Here is a 15,218-nt window from a genome sequence, read left to right on the forward strand (position 1 = left end):
ACCCACACTCACACTCACCCCGCTCACACACACTCACACTCACTCATGCTCACACACACTCACACTCACACTCTCGCGTTCATACACACTCACACTCACCCACGCTCACACACACTCACGCTCATACAAACTCACTTGTGCTCACACATACTCACACTCACTCACACTCACACACACTTACACTCACTCACTCACACTCACACACACTCACACTCACTTGCACTCACACTCACTCACACCCACTCACACTCACTCACGCTCACACTCACACACACTCACTCACGCTCACACTCACTCACACACTCACACTCACTCACACACTCACACTCACTCACTCACACTCACTCGCGCTCACACTCACTCACGCTCTCACACACTCACTCACTTGCACTCATACTCACTCACACACACTCACACTCACTCGTGCTCACACACACACTCACACCCACTCTCACTCACTCGTGCTCACACACACTCACACTCACACACACACTCACAGTCACTCGCACTCTCACACACTCACGCACTTACACACACACATATACAAACATACATAAATTGACGGACCTACTGGCCCATCCAGCCTGTCCTATACAGTTGTGACGTCCTTGTGCATTACAATACAGACACTCCCCACCCCACCCGAAAGCCACGTAATTTCCCGGGAGAGGCAAAAAACAGCTAAAAACCCAGACGAATTAGGGAACAAAATCTGGAAAATTCCTCCTGACACCCCCCTTAGGCAATCAAAATCTAGTCCAGGAGACCACTGTGTGCACACACACACTGACTCACACACACATGTGTTCGCTCACACACAATCTTTCACACCCCCGAGCAGAGAGATTTTCATCCCTTGAGTCAGGGCCATTCTTAAACCCTGTTGACCAAGGTCGAAGCTCATGCCCCAGTGCATCGCACCACCCAGTCCCCATTAATCTAAGATTAGGGAGGTTTTTTTGTTGCCAAATTCTGCACTCATTTTCTTGCCTTTGACCCAGTCCATCCCTGAGGGCATTGATTCCCCTGAGAGCTCTGCACTGCTCCAATTCTGGCCTCTTGCGCATCCCTGATTTCAATCGCTCCACCATTGGCTTTTGGTCATCTGCCCTAATAACTCCTTATGTGGCTCGGTGTCAAATTTTGTTTAATAACCCTCCTGTGAAACGCCTTGAGACATTCAAGGTGCTGTATAAATGCAAGTTGTTGTTGTGGTACCACGGGCGCTGGTTGCCCCTCAGTAGCTTTCCAGAATGGCCGTTATTCAGATGTGAGCATTGCCAAGTCATTCAGAACGGAACACAGTAGACCAGATGGGGTCTAACCAGAACTTTCTATAACTGTAACATAACTTCCTATTAATCTCTGACCCTAACTCCACACAGCTCAGCTCTGGCAACTTTACTTTGGTGTTGGCACAGGCGGCACCAGCACGGCACTGAGTACCATAAAATACAAGTTTGTTTTCTTTGCCCTCTCTCCCGCGCACGCCTTGCTTTGGTTACGGTCAGCCTGTGCCACAGTTCAGCCTGTCGGCAACTGGTGTTGCTATTCCAGGTGTTGATTCGTTAAACCTTTGGTGAGTCTGCAGTTTGCTCATGGCTCGTCCCGCCGCTGCTTTTGCCGAAACCGCCCTCGCAGGCAGACAAGCAAGATCCACGGGTAGGGCTGATGAGTCACCTTTGCACCTTAACCTCGTGTTTAAGGGGCACAGCCTTTTTGCCGAACATTTCTGGGGTTTTTTTTCCTCTGGGAAACAGGACGAAGGGATGAAATGTCCCTTTAACCGTGATGACGTCGCACACGGATGCAGTTCAACACAACCTTGCGCGTCGCGTGTCTTCAGATAGATGTTAAATAAAGGTTTCCGAACACTTTTTCTTGATGGGCGGTGGCCCTTTAAGTAAAGGCACTGCATTTTCCTTGAAACAAATTCATCAGCTACTCTATCTCTCAGAGACCTGAATCATGTCCTCAATGTGCCTACCTTATAGAATTGGTGCCTAGTAATTCCCTTTCATTTACTGCCATCCCCTTGACTGATATTAACCTCTGACCCTAACTCCACACAATTCAGCTCCTGAATTATTCTTTCAGCCTGGCTCATAGAATTTGCTATTACAAGCCAAATACTTCTGGGCAAAAGTGATTAACTTTGAGGCATTGCCTTGGTTTGTGAGACTAATGAGCAGTGATCAGAGGGACTCTGATTGACAGTCCAAGTAATCAACTCTGATTACTGCAGTCAAAGGAGCGGTCAATCCCCAAAGACCAACTGCAAATGTACTGCAGACTGTGCGCGATTGTTCCAGCCAAGGCTGGCTGTCGCTTGCTCGCATCAGCCGCAGTCTGTGCATCCTTCGCTGACCTGCAAGGTTTCCCTGGTTGATCCCCAGGCCTGTATAGAGTTGGCTGATCACAGCGGAGTTGGCAGTACTGGTCAGCCGTGGCTCAGTGGGTGTCACTCTTGGCTGTGGGGGAGAAGGTCGTGGGTTCAGGTCCCACTCCAGAGACTTGAGCACAAAGTCTAGCCTGACACTCCAACACAGTGCTGTGGGGGTGCTGCACTGTTGGAGGTGCTGTTTTTTGGATGAGACATTAAACCGAGGCCCCCGTCTGCCCTCTCAGGTGGACATGAAAGATCTCATGCAATTATTTCGAAGAAGAGCAAGGTAGTTCTCCCCGGTATCCTGGCCAATATTTATCCCTCAACCAACATCACTAAACAACAGTATATAAATCCATATCTGGTCATTTATCTCATTGCTGTTTGTGGGACCTTGCTGTGCGCAAATTGGCTGCCGTGTTTCCTACACTAGAATAGTGACTTCACTTCAAAAGTACTTCATTGGCTGTAAAGTGCTTTGGGACGTCCTGAGGTCGTGAATGGCACCATATGAGCAATGAGATAATGACCATATCATCTGTTTTAGTAATGTTGGTTGAGGGATATATATTGGCCAGGACAAATGTCATAGAATCACAGAATAGTACAGCACAGAAGGAGGCCATTCGGCCCGTCGAGTCTGCGCCGGCTCTTTCGAAGAACAATCCAGTTAGTCCCACTCCCCCGCTCTTTCTCCATATCCCTGCAATTTTTTTCTCCTTCAAGTATTTCACCAAAACCCTTTTGAAGGCTACTATTGAATCTGTTTCCACCAGCCTATCAGGCAGTGCCTTCCAAATCCTAACCACTCGCTGCGTAAAAACGCTTTTCCTCTTGTCGCCTCTGGCTCTTTTGCCAAATACCTTAAATCTGTGCCCTTTGGTTACTGACCTTCAGCCACTGGAACTAGTTTCTCTTTATTCACTCTGTCTAAACCCTTCATGATTTTAAACACCTCTATTAAATCTCCTCTTAGCCTTCTCTGCTTTAAGGAGAACAACCCCAGCTTCTCCAGTCTATCCACGTAACTATAATCCCTCATCCCTGGAACCATTCCAGTAAATCTCTTCTGTACCTTCTCCAAAGCTTTCACATCCTTCCTAAAGTGTAGTGCCCAGAATCAGACACAACATTGGAGAACTCCCCTGCTCTTCTTCAAAATAGTGCTGTGGGGATCTTTTATGTCCACCTAAAATGGCAGACGGGGCCTCAATTTAATGCCTCATCCAAAAGACGGCACCTTCAGCAGTGCAGCACTCCCTCAGTACTGCACTGGGAGTGTTGGCCTGGATTATGGGCTCATGTCGCTGGAGTAGGGCTTGACCCTATGACCTTCTGACTCAGAGGTGAGAGTGCTACCCACTGAGCCACAGGGCTGTCACCCTAGTCTACTCTCACTCGCCTCCTAGCAACTGGCTGTAGACTAGCATTGGCAGAGGCCCGTGGCCTGGTCTCCAGGCTGGGGAAGGTGATTGAGGATGTGGGAGCAAAATAAACAATCTGCCACCCCCCCATCCAACAGAACGAAGAAGCTCAGAGTTGAGAAGAAGTGTAGCGGACAGTTTGCTGCCATTTTTGATTGGAATTGTCATCTGACGCAGTGAGGTCACCAAAGGTCAGTGGCATCAGCTCGGATGGGAGCTGCGGCAGAATGATAGGAACATTGACACCAGCTGAAATCCAATGGTGCTCCTACCCAAGGAACTAATCATAAAATTGTGCTTTCCTCGACCTGGTCACAATGTCCTGCCCTGTAATCAATTTTCCCTCTAATTTTTTTTCCCCTTTCGCGAGCGCCGTATCCCTCCAGTGGCAGCACTGGTGAGCGGCCTGCGCGGGGCCTCGCGATCGCGCTTAGGGTTAGGGGGCACATTGCCTGTAAACACAGCTGCTGTATGACATACCCGTGGGCTCCCTTCAATGACCTCCCACTTTTCCCATTGGCGATTGGCCAGCCGACCATACGGTGGGCTGATTAATGCCGACATTAATGACATCTGAAAGAGTTGTTGGTGGATTTCCTTTGGTGAAACCGGCCTGCGATCTACCGGGGTAGAGTTACGGAAATCTCCACTCGTTACCCGCCATGTTGGAGGGGCAGGGGGGAGGGGCAGGCCTTTAACATCCCAACTCACGCACAAACCTTGTTCTTACATTGTTCAGACTGTGTTACACAGAATTTGATTACTCCAGGAGCCAATTTGCCCTAAAACCATTAAAGTAATTAGAGGTAAATAAGGAACAGATTTCTCTCTCTCTCTCTCTCTTAAATTCGGATGCAGCTGGTCTTCATTCTTTGTTTTCTTGTGAATTATTACTGTTAAGCAAAGCAAATTCTTGTGATACTGTAGGGCTCATACATTAACTGTTCAGGCTCTGAGCTGCTCCCCTCTCGACTCCTGACTCGTATTGAGTTCAGTTTCTCAGATGCTGGACCTCCTCCAGTACCTCATCCAAGTGACCATTCTTCACTTATAGGAACAGGAGGAGGCGCTTCAGCCCCTCGAGCCTGTTCCGCCATTCAGTTAGACCGTGGCTGGCCTGTACCTCAGCTCCCTTTACCCGCCTTTGCCCCATATCCCTTGATACTGACCTGGCCGATACTTATCCCTCAAACAACATCTCTGTAAACAGATGATCTGGTCATTATCTCATTGCCGTTTGTGGGAGCTTGCTGTGCTCAAATTGGCTGTCACGTAGCCTACATTACAACAGTGACTACACTTCCAAAACACTTCATTGGCTGCAAAGCGCTTTAGGACGTCCCGAGATTGTGAAAGACGCGATATAAATGCAAGTTCTTTCTTCTTCAAGCCCACCTGCAGTACATAAATGCATTTAACAGGTGACTGGTTGCATTGTTTGCCAAGTCCTTCCCATTGAACTAGTACAGCAGGATGGTAAATCTGCCCAATTTGCCGCAATATTGTAGCAATGTAAAAGTGTGAAGGCAATGCACAGACGGTGTTCTCTTGTGATCTGAATTTCGGACAAACTTCAGAACCAATTGTCTGAATGCACGACCCAGTGCCAAGCTCATTCCCCTGTGGAAGCACATCTCAGAAAATCACAGGCACACACCCCCCATGATTTTTTGACCATGCCTGTTAAAGGCCGTTAATTGTAAGTTCTTTCATTCTTTCTTTTCTATACCCTAACCTAACAAAGATCTGTCGGTCTCAGTCTTGAACGCTCCAATTGACCCCCAGCATCCACAGCCTTTTGGGGGGGAGAGAGTTCCAGATTTCTGTAATGTATGTACCTTTAAGGGGGGAACTACTTTTTACAGCTCATGTATACTGTAGTACCGGCAGTGACCACACCTGTATATAACGCTGAGTAGTAATCTGTACAGATCAGTTGCAGTGTGAGCCACGTTGAGTAAACACCTGTTGTACCGTTCTCCGCAGTCTGTGTCTTCTTATACACGGACGTAACATTGGCGACGAGGCAGGTTCGCACCTACCTGTAACTCTGCATCATCTCCCAGGGATTCGTTCCTGGAGATCAGTGGATTGGAGGTCAAGGCCAGAGACTCGGGCGTCGACCACGGGCAACCGCCCAATCATCCAGCAGAGACTCGAGAATTGCGGGGGAGGCTGTCGAGAGCCAGGCTTGGCTTTCCAGTCGCGGTGGTCCAGCGAAACGGGCTGGCAACAGGTAGTGCGCAGACCCTTCCCGGACAGCGGCGGGCTAGAGCCTGACCGAGCGGCACAGCAAAGGGCCGAGCAGCGTCGACAGGGGAGAGAGAGAGAGAGGGCAGAGTGCACAGGGCGCAGCCGGTGTTCAGGGGCCGAGCAGCGTCGGAGCGAGGGAGAGAGAGACGCGCAGAAACCCGCGAGGCGCCGCCATTGCCATGAGGACCGCCGAGAGTGGCGTTGGCAGCAGCGCAGGAGAAGCGCGCGAAACCTACAGGGCGCCGCCATTGCCACGAGAACCGCCGGGAGCGGCGTCAGCAGCAGCGGGGGAGGAAGGAAAGCGCGGGAGACGCCATTTTAAGCCATTGGGAGACGCCATTTTAAACCACACCCAAAATGCCGAAGAGTGGCAGTATCACCGCATTTGACAATGAAGTCAAAGATTGGACTACATATGTCAAATGAATAGAGGTGTACTGCAAGGCAAATGGGGTGTCAGATGACAAGAAAGCGTCGGTATTGTTAAATTTAATGGGTGCAAAGACGTATGGTTTATTACGAAATCTAGTAACCCCAACGAAGCCAATGGAAAAGAGTTTTGAAGACATAGTAACGATACTAAAGGAACATTTAAACCCCACACCGCTGCTGATAGCAGAAAGATTCAAGTTTCACAAACGGAACCAGCATAAGGATGAAAGCAATGCTGATTATTTAACAGAACTGCGCAAACTATCGAAACACTGCCAGTTTGGAGTGGGACTGACAGATGCCTTAAGGGACAAGTTTGTGTGTGGGCTTCAAAGTGAAGGAACCCAGAAACGGCTTTTATCTGAAAAGGACCTTACGCTAGAAAAGGCTTTCAGCATTGCGGTATCATATGAAGCAGCAGCACGGGGCACTGCAGAGATACAACAGAGACCGCAAGAATATGGCACAAACGAAATGTCATATGGAACAGAGAAGTGCTATCGCTGCGGCAGAACAACACACGACCAGAATGATTGCTGGTTCAAAGACAAAGTGTGCAGACAGTGTGGAAAAGTAGGACACATAGCACGAGTCTGCAGGTCGGGAAAGAAAACCAGCAATAAGAAACCTACCAAAGGAAAGTACCAGAAGGTACATAAGATGACGGAGAATAGTTCAGACGAACAAAAGAGTGATACCGACTCCGAAAGCAGGGAACTGAGTTATCTGAAACTACATAATGTGATCACAACGAAGGATCACCGAACCATTTGGGTCACTCTCAAGATAGCAGGAGTCCAGGTAACGATGGAATTGGACACAGGATCAGCCCTAACAGTCATAAACCGACGGGAATACGAGCGGCTATTCTCACACGTACCCTTGAGAGACACAAAAATTATTTTGAAGACGTACACGGGGCAAAAAGTCTACCCCAAAGGAAAAATAAGGGTGACCGTTATATATAACGGTAAGGAAACACCAAAACTAGACCTGTATGTATTGCAAGATGGAGGACCACCATTCCTGGGACGTGAATGGATCCGGAAAATACAACTGGATTGGCATTCCATACAGGCACTGACTGTGGCTGACAAAAGGGATGATGACGTCACACCTGGGCGACTGTCAAAGATCCTAACTGACGCGAAAGAAGTGTTCCAGCAAGGACTCGGAACACTAAAAGGCATGACAGCGACGATAAAAATTGAAGAAAACGCAAGCCCAAAATTTTTTAAGGCCAAACCGGTACCTTATGCGATCCGCCCAGCCATCGAAGCAGAGCTGGAGAGTCTGGAACGTTCAGGTGTACTGTCCAAGGTAGACTGGAGCGAGTGGGCTACACCCATCGTCCCTGTGATGAAAAAGTCATTGAGCAGCACGCCTGGGCAACCAAAGAAGGTTCGCATCTGTGGGGACTTTAAGGTAACAGTGAACCCGGTCCTTCACACCGTACAATATCCACTTCCGCGGATTGAAGATATTTTCACCTCGCTATCTGGAGGGAAACGTTTCACTAAGATTGATCTGGCCCAGGCGTATCTGCAAATGGAGGTAGAAGAAGCATCAAAAAAATACCTCACAATCAACACCCATAAAGGTCTCTACCAATACAACCGGCTGGTATTCGGGGTAGCATCAGCTCCGGCTATTTGGCAGAGGGCAATGGAACGAGTCCTGCAAGGGATCCCAGGGACCCAGTGTTATTTGGACGACATCCTGGTCACGGGCGAAAATGACAGTGATCACCTTGCCAACCTGGAGCAGGTGCTCACTAGATTGCAGGAATATGGGCTCCGAGCTAACCGCCGCAAATGCGAGTTTTTAAGAAAACAAATCTCGTATTGTGGCCACGTTATCGATAAAGAGGGGTTACATAAGTCCCCAGAGAAGATTGAGGCAGTAGTCAAAGCTCCAGCACCGGAAAATGTGTCACAACTGAGGTCGTTCCTCGGGCTGGTAAACTACTACCATAAGTTCTTGCCAAATTTGTCTACAATACTACACCCACTGAACATCCTACTGCAAACTGGGGTGCCATGGAAGTGGAGTGACGAATGTAGACGAGCTTTCCAGAAGAGCAAAACACTAATCACATCGAAAGAGGTATTGGCCCATTACAACCCAGCATTACCAATTCGGTTGGCATGTGATGCGTCACCCTACGGCATTACAGCGGTGCTGTCGCACAAATTCTCGGACGGCTCAGAGAGGCCAATAGCCTTTGCGTCACGATCACTAACCTCAGCCGAGCGTAACTACACCCAGATTGACAGGGAGGCACTCAGCCTAGTGTGGGGAGTGAAAAAGTTCAATCACTATCTGCACGGGCAGAAATTCACCTTGCTGACTGACCACCAGCCTCTTGTCTCCATTTTTAATCCGAAGAAGGGCGTTCCGGTGATGACTGCGCAACGACTACAAAGATGGCCACTTTTTCTAGGGGTGCACCACTATGAGATTGAATATAAGGGCACGAAACAGCATGGAAATGCTGATGGGCTATCACACCTGCCACTGCCTACTGTGGAGGAAGCACCAGCAGTGGATCCTGTCAAAATATTCCATTCGACTATAGTTGAATACCTACCGGTAACTAACGCTTGTATCGAAAAAGAAACCCGAAATGACCCGACACTGTCTCGGGTATATGATTTGATGGTGAAGAGATGGCCAGCACATGGCAACTCACTGTTGCCAGCATTCTCGACAAGGAGAGAACAGCTGTCAGTGTGCCGGGGGACCTTGATGTGTGGATCCCGAGTGGTAATTCCACCCAAGTTAAGGGATAGAGTGCTCAATGAGCTTCATGAGGGTCATCTAGGAGGGGTAAAAATGAAAAGCCTAGCCAAGGCTTATGTGTGGTGGCCGGGAATCGATAAACAAATCGAGGGCCTGACCAAGAGCTGCTCAGGATGCCAGAAAGTCCAAAATGCACCACCACAGGCCCCTCTACACCCATGGGAGTGGCCCTCATCTCCATGGCAACGGGTGCATATTGATTTTGCTGGTTCATTCATGGACTCAATGTTTTTAATAGCCGTGGATGCGCACTCGAAATGGCCTGAGGTCATCAAAATGTCCTCCACCACCACGGAGAAAACTATTGCAGTCCTACGGACCATTTTTGCCAGGAATGGCTTGCCAGAACAGATTTGCTCCGACAACGGACCACAGTTTGTGTCCGAAGAGTTCCGGAGGTTCTTGAAAAAGAATGGGGTAAGGCATTACACATCCGCCCCGTATCATCCAGCCACAAATGGTTTGGCTGAGAGGTTCGTACAAACGAAGGCAATAAAGGCTATGTACAATGACAACATTCCGCTGCAGCACAAGGTGGACAATTTCCTGTTCGCCTACCGGAATGCGACACATGCAGTCACCAACCAGGCCCCAGCCATGATGTTCTTTAACCAAAGGTTAAGATCTCGCCTGGATTTGCTCAGACCAAACGTATGAAGAGATGTTGAGAGTAAGCAATTCCAGCACATCCATGAGAAGCCAACAAGGAGCTTCAATGTAGGGCAACCAGTCTTGGCCCGCGACTACCGAACAGAAAAATGGCAGCCAGGAACGATATGCACACGGCAGGGCCCACTAATGTACACATTGACGTTGGGGAGAGCATCGTGAGATGCCATGCTGACCAGATCCTAGAGTCACAGGAACAAGTCAACCCCATGCCTCGCCCATACATACCTGGTGATGAACCTGACGTACAGGTAGCATCTACCCCAGAAACAGTAGCATCGGAAGCTGACGAACCAACCGACGACAGGGGGCCAGAATCGCCTCCGCATCAAGAGCAAGACACTCGGGAAAGGCGCTATCCAGAAAGGATCAGGAAGCCTCCCCAAAGACTGAATTTATAAATAGACTATTTTCAGCTAATGTTGCATGTTAAAAGTGTTAATTGTAATTAGTTTGATATTTAATTGTTAAATGAGTGTTATGGTACTGTTAATCTAAAAGGGGAGGAATTGTAATGTATGTACCTTTAAGGGGGGAACTACTTTTTACAGCTCATGTATACTGTAGTACCGGCAGTGACCACACCTGTATATAGCACTGAGTAGTAATCTGTACAGATCAGTTGCAGTGTGAGCCACGTTGAGTAAACACCTATTGTACCGTTCTCCGCAGTCTGTGTCTTCTTATACACGGACGTAACAATTTCTATTACCCTTTGTGTGAGGAAGTGCTTCCTGATTTCACCCCTGAAAGTGAGGCCTAGCTCTAGTTGTAAGATTGTGCCTCTTTGTTCTGGATTCCCCCACCGGAGTGCTTCTAATGGGCCTGCTGGTCTGTACAAGACCTGACCCACCCGCTACCCACCCTCCACCTTCCCCCCGCCCCCAGGATCGCCTCTCCTCCTCCCAGAGGCCCGACCTGCTGGCCAGCTCCGTGTTGGAGCCAGACGGATTCTGGGCCTACAAATGGCTGAGGCCCCACGGCAACGGGTAGGCAGTGGGCGCACTCCATTAAAAAAGATGGTGCCCGGAGAGTTGGCGTTAACAGGGCAGTAAGTCGACCAATTCCATATTGAAGCCATTACCAGGGCTGAGAGATTATAATTATCAGGTAAAGATTGCACAGGCCGGGGCTCTTTCATCTAGAAAAGAGAAGGCTGAGGGGTGACCTGATCGAGGTCTTTAAAATTATGAAGGGGTTCGATAGGGTAGATGTAGAGATGTTTCCACTTGGGGGAGACCAGAACTAGGAGTCATAAATATAAGATAGTCACTAATAAGTCCAATAAAGACTAAATGGAATGGTGAGAATGTGGAACTTGCTACCACAATGTGGGGCCTAGCTCTAGTTGTAAGATTGTGCCTCTTTGTTCTGGACTCCCCCACCGGAGTGCTCCTAATGGGCCTGCTGGTCTGTACAAGACCTGACCCACCCGCTACCCACCCTCCACCGCCCCCCCCAGCCCCCCCCAGGATCGCCTCTAGGTGCGACTAGCATAGATGCATTTAAGGGGAAGTTAGATAAACAGATGAGGGAGAAAGGAATAGAAGGATATGCTCATAGGTTGGGATGAAGTAGGGTGGGTGGAGGCTCATGTGGAGCATAAACACCGACATAGACCATTTGCGCTAAATGGTCTGTTTCTGTGCTGCGCAAGCTATGTTACTGCTCCGCTAACCCCAATTGCAGCAAGTTAAAATTGGCCTCGCTACAACCTTCACTAGAACCGCGTTACTACAAACTGGGGGTGGAGGGTGGGGTTGATAAATGGTTTATTTCCAGGAGTCTTTCTTAGTGAGGTATACTCCGCTGTCTGTAATTGAGCTTCCGCTGGGCTTTGGTGGGTGGGGGGAGGGGGCGGGAATTCAGCTCATGGTGATGAGAAGTTTGGAGTAAATGTCGGTAATGGCAGTGTGTGACTGAATTTCAGGGGCACCGTGGTTCACGGCGTTGCTACATTGCCCTTTGTGGCCAAGTGGTGACCTTGGATCCAGATTGGTGTATTCTCCCCACCATCACCTGTCTGATATATATATTGAGTTGTTGTAATAGACACATGAGCCGGGGCCTGTTTCTCATTTCTCAAGGGTTATTGGCTCTCACAGTACATAACCTTTTACTGAGTTATTGAGTTATCTAACATTTGGTTCTGCATTGCTGAATCCACTGCAGATTGTCCTGTTAATTAAGCCGGCGTGCTCAGTTACAATTCAGCAGCGTGCTTTAGTTGCACAGAAAGAACTGAATGGGCCTGAGGCAGTGTTCCTGAATATACAGCTGCTTTTATTGTTTTTTTTTCAAATTCTCTCTGTTCCTCTTCTCAAGACAGTGGTTAGATGAAATGGGGTAGGGGTAGCCCGTATGGTGCATAAACGCTGGCATTGTTCCTGTGCTGTAGTCTCTATGTAACTCTGTATAACTGTGGCCGAGGTTTTCTGTTTGTTCCAGTTCACGACTTTCTTGTCCATTAAAATGAATGGGGAGCAGGGTGGGTGGGGGGCAGTGGCAGAGGATGGAGAATTATGGGGACAGCGGTTGAGTGCGCAAGCCAAAAACATCAACCCAGCCAGTGTCTCGTGCTGGGGTACAGTCCTACAGGCACCAGCAAGCCTCTAGTACCTAGCCCAGGAGGTCCCCGTAGGAGCCTGGATGGTGAGTGTTGACTGCACTGCAGCCGAATCCGAGCTTGTCCTCACCTGATATTTACACACGCGCGCCCTTCCAGCAGGTGTTAATGAATAGCGATCCAGACCTGGAGCCATCGCTGAGTTCAAGGACCAGGGACACTGAGGCTAATGGCGTTGTCTCCATCACAGTCCCGCCTTAGATCAACTAACTCAACAAAGGCCAGATCAGGTGTGATCTAGTAGAATGGTGGAACAGGCTCGCGGGGCCTACTCCTGTTGCTAGGTATGCCAGGGGATTGGTTTAATTTGGCAATCTTCTTGATCGGTCTGGCTGGACACAGCACCGTACTGTGCCTTTACCCACCAAGCCATGGGCTGAGCCGGTGCTTTGTAACATGCCAAGAGTTGAATGAAGCAACCGAAACCGGCCCTCCCAATTCTGCAAGTTCATAGGCTTATCCGGCTGGAGTGAAGGGCTCCAACTGCTCACCAATCCCTGAGTGCGTCCTTATTATTGCTTGTATAATTGTGTGGTAAATCAGATATTATCGAGTGTAACGGGGCGAGCAATGATGGCGGTGATTCCTGATATCAGGAATGATACTATGAGGGCAGGTTCAGAAGTTGGATTTGTGTTCTCTGCAAACGAGGAGACTGTGAGGTGATTTAATCGGAGTTTCCAAGGTGAAGAAGGGAATTAGCAAAGCCGGCTTGAGCAAATTCTTCAGCATTTAAGGGTTCAAAAAATTAGGGGACGGAGGTTAGAAATTAAGCAGAACTTTCTGAGCCCAAGGACTCTGGACTTGTGGAATAAGTTGCCAGGGAATCCAGCACAGATACAATGGGCTGAATGGCCTCTTTCTGTCCTGTAAATTCATGGTTCTATGCAAAGTGAACAATATAAATCGGTTTCAGAGGCAATCAAATGTGTTTCTGCAGAAGATTGAGGGATTGTGGTGCGTAGGTGGGTGTGATTTATCAAAAGCAGAGGGGCTTGTTGGACTTAATAGTTTCTTCCAGTCTTAAAGTGTCTCATGATTTTCTTCAAGTGCGTATTTATTTAATGATTTATTTCACATTAATGGTGAACCTTTCAAGATTTGAGTAATTGTGGCCACGGGCTGTTGTTCTTCTTGTTCTGTTGTGGTGTCCACATTACTGTGACATGCCAGCGTACCTCAGGTGAGGTACACAGAGACTTACCTGAAAGGTGTGAGCTTATTGTTCCAACAAATTAGGGGAAAATCAGCAGGGAAACACAGTACAGGCCCTCACTTGACGTGGAGGATCAGATGTAGAGGTGATTTTCCGCTAATTAAAATCCAGTGACAGAAAATGCTGAGCACTGAGAATGGTGCACGCTGATCTCTGGGTCCAAGTCTCGGACCCGTGCTCCTGTCCAATGAACTCCCTACTGTATGTAACCGGGAGTGTGCTCCAATGTGGAGTTTGGAATAACGAGTTATCTCTTATAGTAACAACACTTACTGATGGGATCTTGAGATGAATGTCCATGAGGAACTATGTAGCTGATAGCTTTGCAAGAACAGTAGTGATGCTGGGTACAATTGTAAACTTACAATAAACCATTATAGCCAGTGGGCTTGAGCTCAACACAACTGTTGAATTTAGCAAGTCTTTCAATGCTTGATCTTGTGTCTTAGACCACTCGGGGAGAACAAGTGGGTTCTTCACAGATACCGGCACTGCAGTGATGTGGATCAGCGCATTAACCTGCTCTTCATATTGGAGTTACCATAAGGTGATTGGCTCTGTCACTTGACTGCAAGTTCTGTACAGTAATTGGCAGTCATCTACATTAATTGGCTGCTGTGTTTTTCATTCTTACTTTTAAATGTTATCTCCCAGTTTTCTCCTCTCCTAAAGGCCCTTGCTGGGGTGTGTTTCTCTCCTGAAGGCCCCGACTCTTGCTGTAGTTAGCTCTCTCCTGAAGGCCCCGACTCTTGCTGTAGTTGGCTTTCTCCTGAAGGCCCCGACTCTTGCTGTGGTTAGCTTTCTCCTGAAGGCCCCGACTCTTGCTGTGGTTGGCTCTCTCCTGAAGGCCCCAACTCTTGCTGTAGTTGGCTTTCTCCTGAAGGCCCCGACTCTTGCTGCGGTTAGCTTTCTCCTGAAGGCCCCGACTCTTGCTGTAGTTGGCTTTCTCCTGAAGGCCCCGACTCTTGCTGTGGTTAGCTCTCTCCTGAAGGCCCCGACTCTTGCTGTGGTTGGCTTTCTCCTGAAGGCCCCGACTCTTGCTGTGATTGGCTTTCTCCTGAAGGCCTTGACTCTTGCTGTGATTGGCTCTCTCCTGAAGGTCCTGACTCTTGCTGTGATTGGCTTTCTCCTGAAGACCCCGACTCTTGCTGTGGTTGGCTCTCTCCTGAAGGCCCCGACTCTTGCTGTGATTGGCTCTCTCCTGAAGGCCCCGACTCATGCTGTGATTGGCTTTCTCCTGAAGACCCCGACTCTTGCTGTGATTGGCTTTCTCCTGAAGACCCCGACTCTTGCTGTGATTGGCTTTCTCCTGAAGGCCCTGACTCCTGTTGGGGTGCAGTTCCTTGGGTGCCAGCAGCCTCCCGATACCTCACCGTCTTCTCACACATGAAGAATAGCCATTTGGGTGAG

The 15,218-nt window shown here is 48.8% G+C and overlaps 1 protein-coding gene across 1 annotated transcript in view; it reads left to right on the top strand.

The window, feature by feature from the left end:
• LOC147100733 (uncharacterized) overlaps window positions 1-15,218 on the top strand; it is a 290,852-nt gene that overhangs the window by 89,611 nt on the left and 186,023 nt on the right. The window lies entirely within an intron of this gene.

This window comes from Somniosus microcephalus, chromosome 25 (genome assembly GCF_052327205.1).
Source record: "Somniosus microcephalus isolate GS21.2 chromosome 25, FLI_Smic_1.0, whole genome shotgun sequence".
Taxonomy (NCBI): Eukaryota; Metazoa; Chordata; class Chondrichthyes; order Squaliformes; family Somniosidae; genus Somniosus; species Somniosus microcephalus.